General features: G+C 49.6%; 1 protein-coding gene across 2 annotated transcripts in view; it reads right to left on the reverse strand.

The window, feature by feature from the left end:
* LOC140399251 (kelch-like protein 20) overlaps nucleotides 1–15,026 on the reverse strand; it is a 55,344-nt gene that overhangs the window by 24,773 nt on the left and 15,545 nt on the right. The window lies entirely within an intron of this gene.

Raw genomic sequence — 15,026 nt, forward strand, 5'->3', positions numbered from 1 at the left:
ATCAAATGATGGTCCTTCAAAACGACAACTTAGCAGCATCAGGATTTTAAAAAAATCAATAATAGAAATAAATGTATGCTACACACAGACATACTACTGCTGAAAAATGGGGCTGGATTCTCTGATTTGAAGACTAAGGGCTGTCGGCGGAGTGGGAACAGTGGTGTTTTACACCAGAAGAAACGGGGCAAAAGCTGCACCGATCATCCATCTGGTGGGGAGCTAGCAGGCACGTTGGGTAAAGCGCCCAGCCTTACCTGCGGATATGGCCGGAGAATTGCCGGGTCAGTGGACCACGCATGCTCACGACGGCGGCCTGCAGCGGACGCGCCGTGCAACATTGCGGCGGCCGCGCACGGACCCTGCCTGCCACATACTGTCCCCTAGTAACCCCCTTCGCCACCCTCGGACCACCCCCACCAGTGTCCCCAGCCCCCGCCAACTGCCTGTAGAACAGCCCCCCCCCCCCCCCCCGACTATGGCGGCGCTGGACTCAGTCCGCAGCCGCCACGCCGGGTTCACAAAACAAAATAGCATGAGTGACCCACGCTGTCGGGAACTCGGCCCATCGGGGGCAGAGCATCAGGGAGGGCCTCAGGTGACATACTGAGGCGTCCATACGGATTGCGCCGTAGTTTATGGGGGCGGAGGATCGCAAAGGTGGCACCGCCCCCGACTTCGGCGTCAACAGGGATTCTCCGGCTGATCGCTGAATGCGATTCCAGCATCGCCAACCAGAGAATATCGCCCACTGTTTATTTAAGCAGCTGATACTAGCCAATACCTATTCTGAGCAAATTTTTAAAAAATATAAATTTGGTGCAGTAATTAAACACTTCAAGCATTTAATACAGCTGGGGAAAAGCATTTGCGTCCATTTCACAGCACCACGATTGCAATTAATTTCAAATGATAAAAGCTTCCCACAACACAATTGACTATCCAAAATTACGGAAGTATGAATTTCCCAATTTGCACGCACCAACATTTTGTTCTTTAAGCCATCTTTCAGTGATGTTCTTGCTCACCTACCTGCCCAATGCGGAGGAGGAGGAGGATTGGGCAGTCACACTGCTGGATACATTCATTCAAAACAAGACTGTTAAAATAATGTTAAACTCCAATGCCTGTTATTATCAAGTGGAATTTAGAAGAATAATCAACACCTATTTGCACAGAAGCATGCATGTAAGTAAGTGTATCTAGAGTAAGCAATGCCTTCGGGACAGAAACCTTTTTATAATACTCACATCTTACAGATTTGCATAATTAGTTTCGCAAGTTAATGTCGTGCCTTTCATTCTAAAAGAACCATTGCGCATTTTACGTACTTTTAAAAAAACCTTGAATTGTACGTTTACTCTAATTTAGTAGTTTGTCGATGATGAAATGCTGGTGTTCCACTCAACCTTCTTATATAGTTGACTGAACGGATCAAATGGAATATTTATGCCTTGCCTATAAAAATTACGACATGGATAGAGTGACCATGAAAACTGCACCAAAGGTCACATGCCTAAAAAAACATTCCAGGTAATTAATACCATATGGTTTTGAAACTATATTTGAAGCCAAGAATAAGACATTTCCAAATAAAAGTTTCTAAAAACACAGCAATATAAGAGTGGTCTCTAACTGCTTGGCCGACCCCACGTTAATTATATAAAATTTTGCCCATGATCTCAATTCGAAAGATTACTTACATGCACAATTGTACAAACGCACGATGCCCTCCAGAAATAAACAAAACTTTTATTCGGGATGTCCCACAGCATAATTTGTTTGAAGTAGCAAGGTCTCAGTGCCAATGACAAGGAGTATGGCAATTCAATGTGGAAGCTAACGATATTGCTCATGTTCTTAGTAACATGGAACGTAGGAGCAGGAGACAGAGGTGAAACATCTAAAATTGCTAGAGTCTCTGTTCCATTGAACATGGGGAAAAATAAATACCAGATTTAGAAGTATTTGGTTTATTTTTAAAAACTCAGTTAAGGGATTATAGAAAAAGGAGACACAGAAGTGAAGTGACAAGTTCCATCGATTTTAATCCATAGATTGTTTTAAAATCATTAACATTGGAAAACACCACAGTAAATACACTACCTCCGAATGAAAAAATTACCTGGAGAGGTACTATCCATTTTAAAAATCTCCAGCTACATCCGAACAAAATTAAAACAAAAATAATTTAAAAGGTAACAAGTTGCATCTGCAAGTGCAATTCCAAAGGGCTGGAATAGTGAACTTTTTGCACGAGTAGATGGATCTTATTATTAATGGCGAATACAGGTATAGACTGCGTGCATTAAGCAGGGGTGATGGCAATAAATATTCTTGGCATGGAGTGCAAGCCAAAAACACTTCCTGGGGTTACAGTAGGAAAATCAAAAAAATTATTTGATCCTAATTTTTGTTTCAGGAAAATCTGTGCATCCCTGTTCCTGTCTCAGAGCACTAAACACGTGAATAAAATAAATATGAAATGAAAGATTTGGAACACCAGGCTGTGAGCCTATTCATTGGCATTTACGATTGAAATTCTAGCTTTGACCACAGGCTGCTACCAATCAGCAGAGGGCTGCATGGATCAAGTATCTCGCACAGGTCTATAAAAGCAAATAGCAATCAATGTCAAAACAGTCATAAAAATCTTTAAACTGCAGTAGTGAACAGATTTTACACACATGTATATAATTAGACTGAACCATTATCATGCAGTAATCTTTTCAAAGAAATGCATCAGTTATGCAGTGCTGTCGGGGATCCTGAATTAGACATCACATTTGACTCAAAAATCACTGCATAAACCATAAATATTTAGTGACTTATATTGTGCTAGGGTACACAACTGTTTCTGGATAAAGGGGGAGGAAGGAGAATAGAAATTTGAGCAAGTTACTTCTCTCTTACAAGCTTAAGTTGTGGATTTAAAAGTGCTTCTTGGCAAGAGATAAATGTTGTTAAATGCATTGCTATTGAGAACTGATGTTTCATGAAGGGAAATCTTTGGATCATCGGTGCACTGACCTCCTTTAGAATGCCAGTCAGTAATTTAAAGCAAGAAAAAATATCCTTTTAGATCCTCAATTGGCTATTGCTATTTTCCATGGGATGTGGAGGTGGGGCTGGCACGTTTTTGGCTTTAAACTAGTTACTCTGAAGTTAGAAGTGCTTTTTAACCTTCCAACGCTTTCAGAGTAACTAGGAGGGTAAAACCCACAGAACCATCCAAAGTTAGCGATTTAAAATAGTTTTGGTCAGATGGTTCCCAGCTCAACGCCACTGCCATGGGGCAGTTAGCACTTTTGGGTAAACCCTTGCCGGGTAAACCCTTGCGTGGGATCCTTGAGAGGGATACCCAAAGTGCATCTTTGGGGCACCCTCTAAATGCAATGCGGAGGAGCCAGGAATTTATGGCCCCAATAAATCACATCAGGAACACTGACTGAATCTACACATCTCTAGAGTTGGTTAATGATCATTGCAAAGACTAGACATAGGAACAGACCATATATAATACCGACTACAGAACTATCTGAAATAAAAAGTTATCACAATGGGTTAAGTACAAAGTAGAACTTTTAAAAATGTTGAACCTCAACACCGGCTCTTTTGCAACATTGTATTTCGAAGTAGTAAGAAAAGTTACCGGCGACTTCCGGTTGCGGCAATGCGGAGCTAAGCCGCACGATTCGGCAGCTCCCGCGATTACGGACTTTTGGGCTCTCCAGGGGAGATTCCAACGGGAATTTTTCGAAGACGTCCCGTGTGGGAAGGTGAGAGCAAGGTCCCCCTTCACTGTATATGGAACGGACAAGAAGTGAAATGGCCAAAAAAGCGGCGTTGGAGCAGCGAGAGAAGCGAGGGAAGAAAAACAAGATGGCGGCAGCCGGAGATAAAGTGGAAGGCGGGCCGGAGCTGCAAGAGTTTATTAAGCGCTGTTTTGAGGAGCTGCGGAAAGAGATGCTGGCGCCTATGCTGTCGGCGATTGAAGGATTAGGGATGACCCAGAAGGCCCACGAGGTAAAGATCCAGGAGGTGCAGAAAAAAGTTAATGAGAACGAGGATGAGATCTTGGGCCTGGCGGTGAAGTTGGAGGCGCACGAGGCGCTGCACAAAAAGTGGGCGGAAAGATACAAAGACCTGGAGAACAGGTCGAGGAGAAAGAATCTTCGGATCCTGGGTCTCCCTGAAGGAGTGGAGGGGGCCAATGCCGGGGCATATGCGAGCACGATGCTCATGTCGCTGATGGGTGCGGAAGCCCCTCCGAGGCCTCTGGAGCTGGATGCGGCACATCAGGTGCTGGCGAGGAGGCCCAAGGCTAACGAGCCGCCATGGGCGATTGTGGTGAGGTTTCACCGTTTCACGGACAGAGAGAGGGTCTTGAAATGGGCCAAGAAAGAGCGGAGCAGCAGCTGGGAGAATGCAGAGGTCCGAATCTACCCGGACTGGAGCACGGAGGTGTTTGTTGCACACAGGGTGTTAATCACGCGCAGGAAATGTTCCACGGGTTGGACGATGGATGGGGTTGGGGAAAGGGACCGGGTGAGAAGACTGTGCGAGACGGTGGGCACCGGTGCTGGAGGGAGGGGAGGCTCGGGGGAAATGAGATAAGGCCACGACAGGAGCTGCGCCAGAGGGGGCAGGGCAGGCTTAGGAAAGTGCGGGCTTTTTCCCGCGCTAGGGAAGGACGGAGGGGGGGGGGGAATGGAGGGGCGCACACTGATTGCTGGGGAGGGGATATTCCCACACGGGGGGAGGGGGCCAATGGGACGGCGGGGGAAGCCGGGGTCAGCTGACTTACGGGAGTGTTATGGGGGGAGCAAAAGAGCTAGACATGGGTCAAGCCGGGGGGGGGGGGGGGGGGGGGATAGGGTTGCTGCTGCACAGGCTGAGGGGGAATTGGACACAGAAGAGGTGGTCGGGGGTCCCCCGTCTGGGGGACTGGAGGGGGAGGGCGGCGCGGGCACGGGACTGGCCCAGAAAAGGTGATGGCTAGTCGGGCCTGAATGGGCCGGTAAAGAGGGCCCGAGTGTTCGCGCACTTAAAGGGACTGAAGGCAGACGTGGTCATGCTCCAGGAGACACATTTGAAGGTGGCAGACCAGGTCAGGTTAAGAAAGGGATGGGTAGGACAGGTATTCCATTCGGGGCTGGATGCGAAGAACAGAGGGGTGGCAATATTGGTGGGGAAGCGGGTGTCGTTTGAGGCCAAGAATATTGTAGTGGCCAATGGAGGTCGATACGTGATGGTGAGCGGTAAGTTGCAGGGGACGTGGGTGGTATTGGTAAATGTATACGCCCCGAACTGGGATGATGCTGGATGCTGGATTCATGAAGCGTATGTTGGGGCGCATTCCAGACCTGGAGGTAGGAAGCTTGATAATGGGTGGGGATTTTAACACGGTGTTGGACCCAGCACTAGATCGCTCCAGATCTAGGACCGGAAAGAGGCCGGCTGCGGCCAAGTTGCTCAGGGGGTTTATGGACCAGATGGGGAGAGTGGATCCGTGGAGGTTTGCCAGTCCGCAGGCCAGGGAATTTTCTTTTTTCTCCCACGTGCACAAAGCCTACTCCCGGATAGATTTTCTTGTTTTGGGCAGGGCGCTGATCCCGAAAGTGGAGGGAACGGAGTATTCGGCCATAGCCATTTCAGATCACGCCCCACACCGGGTGGAACTGGAGTTGGGAGAGGAGAGGGACCAACGCCCGTTGTGGCGGTTGGATGTGGGACTGCTGGCAGATGGGGCGGTGTGTGGGAGGGTGAGGTGGTGCATTGAAAGGTACTTGGAGGCCAACGACAACGGGGAGGTGCAGGTGGGGGTGGTATGGGAGGCGCTGAAGGCGGTGGTCAGGGGAGAGCTAATCTCCATCAGGGCTCATAGGGAGAAGATAGAGGGCAGGGAAAGGGAGAGGCTAGTGGGGGAGATTTTAAGAGTGGCAGGAGATACGCAGAGGCCCCTGAAGAGGGACTACTTAGGGAAAGGCGAAATCTCCAGACGGAGTTCGACCTGTTGACCACAGGGAAGGCAGAGGCACAGTGGAGGAAAGCGCAGGGGGCGACGTGCGAGTATGGGGAGAAGGCGAGCCGGATGCTGGCACACCAGCTCCGTAAGAGGATGGCAGCGAGGGAGATAGGTGGAGTCAAGGATGGAAGGGGAGCTACGGTGCGGAGTGCGATGAAAGTAAATGAGGCATTCAAGGCCTTCTATGAGCAGCTGTACAGATCCCAGCCCCCAGCAGGGGAAGAGGGGATGCGACGATTCTTGGACCAACTGAGGTTCCCGAGGGTGGAGGAGCAGGAGGTGGCTGGTTGGGGGCACCAATTGGGTTAGAGGAGCTGATCAAAGGTCTGGGGAGTATGCAGGCAGGGAAGGCCCCGGGACCGGATGGGTTCCCGGTTGAGTTCTATAGGAAGTACGTAGACCTGTTAGCCCCGTTGCTAGTGAGAACATTTAATGAGGCAAGGGAGGGAGGGACCCTGCCCCCGACAATGTCTGAGGCGACGATCTCTTTGATCCTGAAGCGGGACAAGGACCCACTGCAATGTGGGTCGTAGAGGCCGATCTCGCTCCTCAACGTGGATGCTAAGTTGCTGGCAAAAGTGCTGGCTACGAGGATCGAGGACTGTGTCCCGGGGGTGATTCACGAGGACCAGACGGGATTTGTAAAGGGCAGGCAGCTAAACACCAATGTGCGGCGGCTCCTAAACGTGATAATGATGCCATCGGTGGAGGGAGAGGCGGAGATAGTGGCAGCTATGGACGCGGAGAAGGCCTTTGACCGAGTAGAGTGGGAGTACCTCTGGGAAGAATCCATTGTTAAGGATGAGATTTCTAAATTCTTGGAAGTGCAGGGTGGGATTAGGACAAGTCAGCATGGATTTAGTAAGGGGGAGGTCGTGCCTGACAAACCTGTTAGAGTTCTTTGAAGAGATAACAAATAGGTTAGACCAAGGAGAGCCAATGGATGTTATCTATCTTGACTTCCAAAAGGCCTTTGATAAGGTGCCTCATGGGAGACTGCTGAGTAAAATAAGGGCCCATGGTATTCGAGGCAAGGTACTAACATGGATTGACGATTGGCTGTCAGGCAGAAGGCAGAGAGTTGGGATAAAAGGTTCTTTTTCGGAATGGCAACCGGTGACGAGTGGTGTCCCGCAGGGTTCAGTGTTGGGGCCACAGCTGTTCTCTTTATATATTAACGATCTAGATGACGGGACTGGGGGCATTCCGGCTAAGTTTGCCGATGATACAAAGATAGGTGGAGGGGCAGGTAGTATGGAGGAGGTGGGGAGGCTGCAGAAAGATTTAAGACAGTTTAGGAGAGTGGTCCAAGAAATGGCTGATGAAATTCAACGTGGGCAAGTGCGAGGTCTTGCACTTTGGAAAAAAGAATAGAGGCATGGACTATTTTCTAAACGGTGACAAAATTCATAATGCTGAAGTGCAAAGGGACTTGGGAGTCCTAGTCCAGGATTCTCTAAAGGTAAACTTGCAGGTTGAGTCCGTACTTAAGAAAGCAAATGCAATGTTGTCATTTATCTCAAGAGGCTTGGAATATAAAAGCAGGGATGTACTTCTGAAGCTTTATAAAGCATTAGTTAGGCCCCATTTAGAATACTGTGAGCAATATTGGGCCCCACACCTCAGGAAGGACATACTGGCACTGGAGCGGGTCCAGCGGAGATTCACACGGATGATCCCAGGAATGGTAGGCCTAACATACGATGAACGTCTGAGGGTCCTGGGATTATATTCATTGGAGTTTAGGAGGTTGAGGGGAGATCTAATAGAAACTTACAAGATAATGAATGGCTTAGATAGGGTGGACGTAGGGAAGTGGTTTCCATTAGCAGGGGAGACTAGGACCCGGGGGCACAGCCTTAGAATAAAAGGGAGTCACTTTAGAACAGAGATAAGGAGAAATTTCTTCAGCCAGAGAGTGGTGGGTCTGTGGAATTCATTGCCACAGAGGGCGGTGGAGGCCGGGACGCTGAGTGTCTTTAAGACAGAAGTTGATAAATTCTTGATTTCTCAAGGAATTAAGGGCTATGGAGAGAGAGCGGGTAAATGGAGTTGAAATCAGCCGTGATTGAATGGTGGCGTGGACTCGATGGGCCGAATGGCCTTACTTCCGCTCCTATGTCTTATGGTCTTAAGTGCCTGGGAGGTTTGGGTTCGGGGGAGGGTTTATTAGTTGGGTTAAGCTCCTATACAGAGCCCCGGTGGCGAGTGTGGTTACGAATCGGCGGAGGTCGGAGTATTTTCGGCTGTATCGTGGGACGAGGCAGGGGTGCCCCCTGTCCCCCCTGTTGTTTGTATTAGCAATTGAACCCTTGGCCATGTCATTAAGGGAGTCTAGGAAATGGAGGGGGGTGGTCCGAGGGGGAGAGGAGCATCGCTTTACGCAGACGACCTGTTGCTGTATGTGGAGGATCCAGTGGAGGGGATGGTGGAGGTCATGCAAACTCTAAGGGAGTTTGGGGATTTTTCGGGCTATAAGCTTAATGTAGGGAAGAGTGAGCTTTTTGTAGTACAGCCAGGGGACCAGGAAAGGGGGATAGACGATCTACCGTTGAGGAGGGCGGAAAGGAGCTTTCGGTACTTGGGGATCCAAATAGCTAGGAGTTGGGGGGCCCTACATAAACTTAATCGGACGAGGCTGGTGGAGCAGATGGAGGAGGACTTCAAACGTGGGACATGTTGCCGCTCTCGCTAGCGGGTAGAGTGCAGTCGGTCAAAATGGTGGTCCTCCCGAGGTTTCTTTTTGTGTTCCAGTGCCTTCCAATTGTAATCACCAAGGGTAGGCAGGAGTATTATGGGTTTTGTGTGGGCGAATAAGACCCCGAGGGTAAGGAGGGGGTTTCTGGAGCGCAGCAGGGACAGAGGAGGGTTGGCGTTGCCGAATCTGGGAGGCTACTACTGGGCAGCCAATGTGGCGATGATCCGTAAGTGGGTGATGGAGGGAGAAGGGGCGGCATGGAAGTGGTTGGAGATGGCGTCCTGCAAAGAAATGAGCCTGGGGACGCTAGTGACGGCACCGCTGCCGCTCTCGCCGACAAGGTATACCACGAGTCCGGTGGTGGCGGCAACGCTAAAAATCTGGGGCCAGTGGAGACGCACAGGGGTGCAATGGGAGCCTCGGTGTGGTCCCCGATCAGGGGTAACCATCGGTTTGTCCCAGGGAGGATGGACGGGGGGTTTCAGAGCTGGCATCGAGCAGGGATTAGAAGAATGGGGGACCTGTTCATTGATGGGACGTTTGCGAGCCTAGGGGCACTGGAGGAGAAGTTTGGGCTACCCCCGGGAAATGCCTTCAGATACATGCAGGTGAGGGAGTTTGTGAGGCGTCAGGTGAGGGAATTCCCGTTGCTCCCGGCACAGGAGATTCAAGACAGGGTGATCTCCGGTGTATGGGTCGGGGAGGGCAAGGTGTCGGCGATATACCAGGAGATGAAAGAAGAGGGGGAGGCTTTGGTAGAGAAGCTGAAAGGTAAATGGGAAGAGGAGCTGGGGGAGGAGATTGAGGCGGGGCTGTGGGCTGATGCCCTAAGTAGGGCTAATTCCTCTTCCTCGTGTGCCAGGCTTAGCCTGATACAGTTTAAGGTAGTGCACAGAGCGCATATGACGGGGGCGAGGCTGAGTAGGTTCTTTGGGGTGGAGGACAGATGTGGGAGGTGCTCAGGAAGTCCGGCGAACCATGTCCATATGTTTTGGTCATGCCCGGCACTGGAGGGGAGTTGCGGGAACAGTATCTAAGGTGGTGAAAGTCCGGGTCAAGCCAAGCTGGGGGTTAGCATTATTTGGAGTAGTGGACGAGCCGGGAGTGCAGGAGGCGAAAGAGGCCAGCATTCTGGCCTTCGCGTCCCTAGTAGCCCAGCGAAGGATCTTGCTGATGTGGAAGGAGGCGTAGCCCCCCAGCGTGGAGGCCTGGATAAATGATATGGCAGGGTTTATCAAGTTGGAGAGGATAAAGTTTGCCTTGAGAGGGTCTGCGCAGGGGTTCTACAGGCGGTGGCAACCGTTCCTAGACTATCTCGCGGAGCGTTAGATGTAGGTCGGTCAGCAGCAGCAACCGGGGGGGGGAGGGGGGGGGGGGGAATTTTTTATTTATTTTTTTTTTTTATAAAAGAAAAGTTACCGGCTAAGCTGATTTAATTGTGCATATTAAGTAATGCCCAAGTAAACACAATTATGGACAGTCAAAAATAGAGTAATGGCAAATCTTTAAATTGTTACCTAGACATAGGTAACAATTATAGGTTGTTAGAGGTCACTGATTAATTCATCTGGAATTACAAGACTATCAATTCCTGTGACTGGGATTTTCACAACTTTGTCAGTTTCTGCTGCAATTCATGTTGCGAGAAGCCAAAAGAGATTGATCCTGCTCTCGAGCAGTCGTCACATTTCAGCAACTCATCAAATCACAGTGACAGGCTATAATTTTATTTTCTTATAACTGACTGGAGGGCAAGAATTTGTCTGCTGATAATTTGTGAATTAGTCATTAGGTAATGAAATGGAGCAGTCAAATGTGCTCCCGTTCCTCGATACGCTAGTTTGAGAAATTTGCCAATGGGTTTCTACTACCGTCTACTGCAAACCTACCTTCACTGGTTAATATACGCATTTTGATTCCTACAGTTCCACGCAATAGAAGATCGGCCTTATTAACAACCTTCAAAATAGAGCCCCCGAGCCATTTGCTCACCATACAGTTTGATGCCAAAGAAAAGGCGTGTTAAAGCTATCTTGCGGGATAACGCCCACCCTGATCAGATCATTGCTTGCTGTACATCACGGACTCATGAACTCTTCGGTCCTGAAAAATGGCAACTCTATCTCAGATTAACCTGGAAGGGCAAGGCAGCTCAAAGGTTTGAGCAATAGTCTAAAGATGTGGTTAGCTGGGGTTACAGGTATAGGGTGGAGAGTGGACCTAGGTAGAGTATTCTTTCAGAGGGTCGGTGCAGATCCGGGCAGAATACGGTCTTTTGGACAAATCATCGGCCACCAGCCAACTAATCGAGCCAAGTCGCACCGATCTCTCGGGTGCCAAAAGGTCTGAGTTTTGCTGTCCAAAGCTAGCACAGTGTACTATGTTGTAACTTTCAAGTTTCTCATTTCTCCTGCTCGACTTAAAGGTATACGTCCATTTGGCAAAAAGTAAAAATAAAAAAGGGGAAAATAAGGGAATCAACAACAAGGGCCCTTACAGACCTTCCTCTCTAAAAGGAATGAAACGTCAGAGCATGGATGTTACATTATGAGGTATACAAGACATAAATCACAAATGCATATCCATTCATCCATTACCATTATTTTTTTTTTTAATAAACATTTTATTGAGGTATTTTTTGGTATTGTAACAACAACACAATAAATAATGTACATGAAACTATAAACATAGTGCAAAAGCCGTCTCCCTCCCTTACAGGTCCCACCTTTATTAACCCCCAACTCGAAGCTAAACCCCGCCCTTCTGCTGACGATTAATTTTCCGCACAGAAGTCGATGAACGGTTGCCACCTCCGGGCGAACCCTAACAGTGACCCTCTCAAGGCGAACTTGATTTTCTCTAAACAGAGAAAGCTAGCCATGTCCGATAGCCAGGTCTCCGACTTCAGGGGAGTCCCTCCAAGCTAATAGTATCCGTCTCCGGGCTACCAGGGAAGCAAAGGCCAGAACGTCTCCTTTCTCCTCCTGAATTCCCGGGTCTTCCGACACCCTGAAAATCGCCACCTCTGGATTCAGCGTCACCCTTGTTTTTAACACCATGGACATGACATCTGCAAACCCCTGCCAAAATTCCCTAAGCTTCAGACATGCCCAGAATATGTGGACATGGCCCACTGGTCCTCCCGCACATTTTGCACACCTGTCTTCCACCCCAAAGAATCTGCTCATCCGAGCCACTGTCATGTGAGCCCAGTGAACGACCTTAAATTGCATCAGGCTGAGCCTGGCACATGTTGCGGACGCGTTGACTCTACTCAACGCGTCTGCCCATAGACCATCCTCTATCTCTCCTCCCAGCTCCTCCTCCCACTTGCGCTTTAGCTCCTCGGTCTGCATCTCCTCTGACCCCATAAGTTCCTTGTAAATGTCCGAAACGCTCCCTTCTCCTACCCACCCTCTGGAAACTACCCTGTCCTGAATCCCCCTTAGCGGTAGGAGCGGGAAGGTTTACGTAGGTAGTCCTGCACCTGCAGATACCTGAATTTGTTTCCCCTCGCCAATCTAAACTTCTCCTCCAGCGCCCTCATACTCGGAAAGCTCCCCTCTACAAACATATCCCCCATCCTCTCAATCCCTGCTCCCCACCATATCCGGAACCCCCCATCCATACTTCCCGGGGCAAACCGGTGATTATTACAGATTGGGGACCAGACCGATGCTCCCTGTGCTCCCACATTGATCCCAGACTCTCAGGACCGCCATCACCACGGGGCTGGTGGAGTACCGTGCCGGCGGGAACGGCAGATGCGCAGTTACCAACGCCCCCAAACTGGTGCCCTTGCATGAAGCCGCCTCCATACGCTCCCATGCCGACCCCTCCCTCACCACCCACTTCCTGATCATGGCTATATTTGCCGCCTAGTAATAGTACTAAAACTTGGCAGCGCCAGCCCGCCCTCTCCCCGACTCCGCTCAAGCATTACCTTCCTTACCCGCGGGGTCTTGCCCGCCCAAACGAAGCCAGAGGTCACTTTGTTGACCCGTTTAAAAATGGACCGCGGAATAAAGATGGGGAGACATTGAAACACGAACAGGGATCTCGGGAGGACCGTCATCTTCACCGTCTGCACCCTCCTAGCTAATGACAATGGGAGCACGTCCCATCTCCGAAAATTGTCCTTCATTTGGTCTACTAGCCGGGCCAGATTTAATTTATGCAGCCGGTCCCATTCCCGCGCCACTTGAATGCCTAGGTACCTAAAGCTTCCCCCTACTAATCTAAACGGCAGCTCCCCCAATCGCCTCTCCTGTCCACTCGCCTGGACTGCAAACATCTCACTTTTCTCCATCTTTAGCTTATACCCCGAAAATCGGCCAAATTCCCCTAGAATCTTCATGATTTCTTCCATTCCCTGTAATGCGTCTGATACATACAGAAGCAGGTTGTCTGCACAGAGCGACACTCTGTGCCCCACCGCCCCCCCCCCCCCTGGACCAGCCCCTTGAGGCTCTCGGAGCAATTGCCAACGGCTCTATCGCTAGCGCGAACAACAGTGGGGAGAGGGGGCATCCCTGTCTCGTCCCCCGGTGCAGTCTAAAATAGTCCGATGTTGTCCTATTCGTCCGTACGCTTGCCACAGGAGCCTGATACAGCAACCTGACCCAGTCAATAAAGCCCCGCCCAAATCTGAACCATCCCAGTACCTCCCACAGATAATCCCATTCTACCCGATCAAAAGACTTTTCTGCATCCATTGCGGTCACTACCTCCACCTCCCTACCTTCTGGGGGCATCATGATCACATTTAACAACCTTATTACATTGGCCACCAATTGCCTACCCTGAACAAACCCCGTCTGGTCCTCCCCAATAATGTCTGGAACACAATCCTCAATCCTGGAGGACAAAAGTTTGGCGTCCACATTCAACAGAAATATCAGCCTGTAGGACCCACACAGCTCAGGGTTCTTGTCCAGCTTCAGAATCAGCAAAGTCATGGCCTGTGACATCGTCAGGGGCAGCACCCCTCTTTCCCTTGCCTCATTGAACATCCTCATCAACACCGGCCCCAATATCCTAGAGAACCTTTTATGAAACTCCACTGGGTACCCGTCCGGCTCTGGGGCTTTACCCCCCTGCATGGCCTTCAGACCCTCCACTATCTCTTCCAACCCGATCGGGGCCCCCAGCCCTTCTACCAGCTCCCCATCCACCTTTGGGAAATTCAGCGGCCCCAAGAAGTGCCTCATCCCCTCCAGCCCCATAGGGGGTCATCCATCTCCTTCCCCAGTCTCTACATTGGTAACTAGTCAGCTCTTAAACCAGTGACAAAGCATCACTATCACATTAACCTTTCCAGGGATGTGTACAATTTTTACCTTGAACTGCTATAGTAATCTGGGCGGCACGGTAGCACAGTGGTTACCACTGCTGCCTCACAGGGACCCGGGTTCAATTCCAGCCTTGAGTGACTGTCTGTGTGGAGTTTGCAGTTTCTCCCAGTGTCTGTGTTGGTTGCCTCCGGGTGCTCCGGTTTCCTCCCATAAACCAAAGCTGTGCAGGTTTGGTGGATTGCCCATGATAAATTGCCCCTTCATGTCCAAAAGGTTAGGTGGGGTTACTGGATTACGGGGATAAGGTAGAGGCGTGGCTTAAGTACAGTGCTCTTTCAGTGCAGAAAATAGCCTTTTGGCCAATTTATCGGCAACCAGCCAATTGAACCGAGCCCCACCTATCTCTCGGGTGCCAAAATGTCTGAGTGTTCTATATTGTAACATTTCCCCTGCTCCACTTAAAGATATATGTCCATTAAACATCCGTGGATCAAAATGGTAACAGCAAAAATAAAGAAATGGGAAAATAAAGGAATCAACAGCAAGGGCCCTTACAACGTAAATGCATTGCACCTTTTTCAACTGATAAAGCTCGAGGGACATTCCCTAGTCATTCCTCATGGTAATGCCTTGACCAGACTAAAGTGGTCTGATTTGAGTCGAAACAAAAATGTGTTGTTCCCTGGTGCATTCTCCTTGACAACACCTCAACCAATCAGAATACACTTGGCAACCAATCAGCACCCACTTCTCTTGCAGTGTAAATTGTTGTTCCCTTTGAGATTTGATATTCTTGGGAATCTGTCCTTATGAGCGGAAGATTAAAAAGTTTTGATAGCATATCATTTGTGAATTGCTTGCTGTGTAGTTGTAATGTCATCAGCTTTGGAAACAGATTGTTACTCCATATATTTTCTTTCCCTTTAGGATCTCTTCATTCAAATATTAAACTCCCCCAGCTCTGCCTCCGGAGGAAAGCCATTCCCCCCGCAGTAACACCATGACT

This window comes from Scyliorhinus torazame, chromosome 22 (genome assembly GCF_047496885.1).
Source record: "Scyliorhinus torazame isolate Kashiwa2021f chromosome 22, sScyTor2.1, whole genome shotgun sequence".
Classification (NCBI taxonomy): Eukaryota; Metazoa; Chordata; class Chondrichthyes; order Carcharhiniformes; family Scyliorhinidae; genus Scyliorhinus; species Scyliorhinus torazame.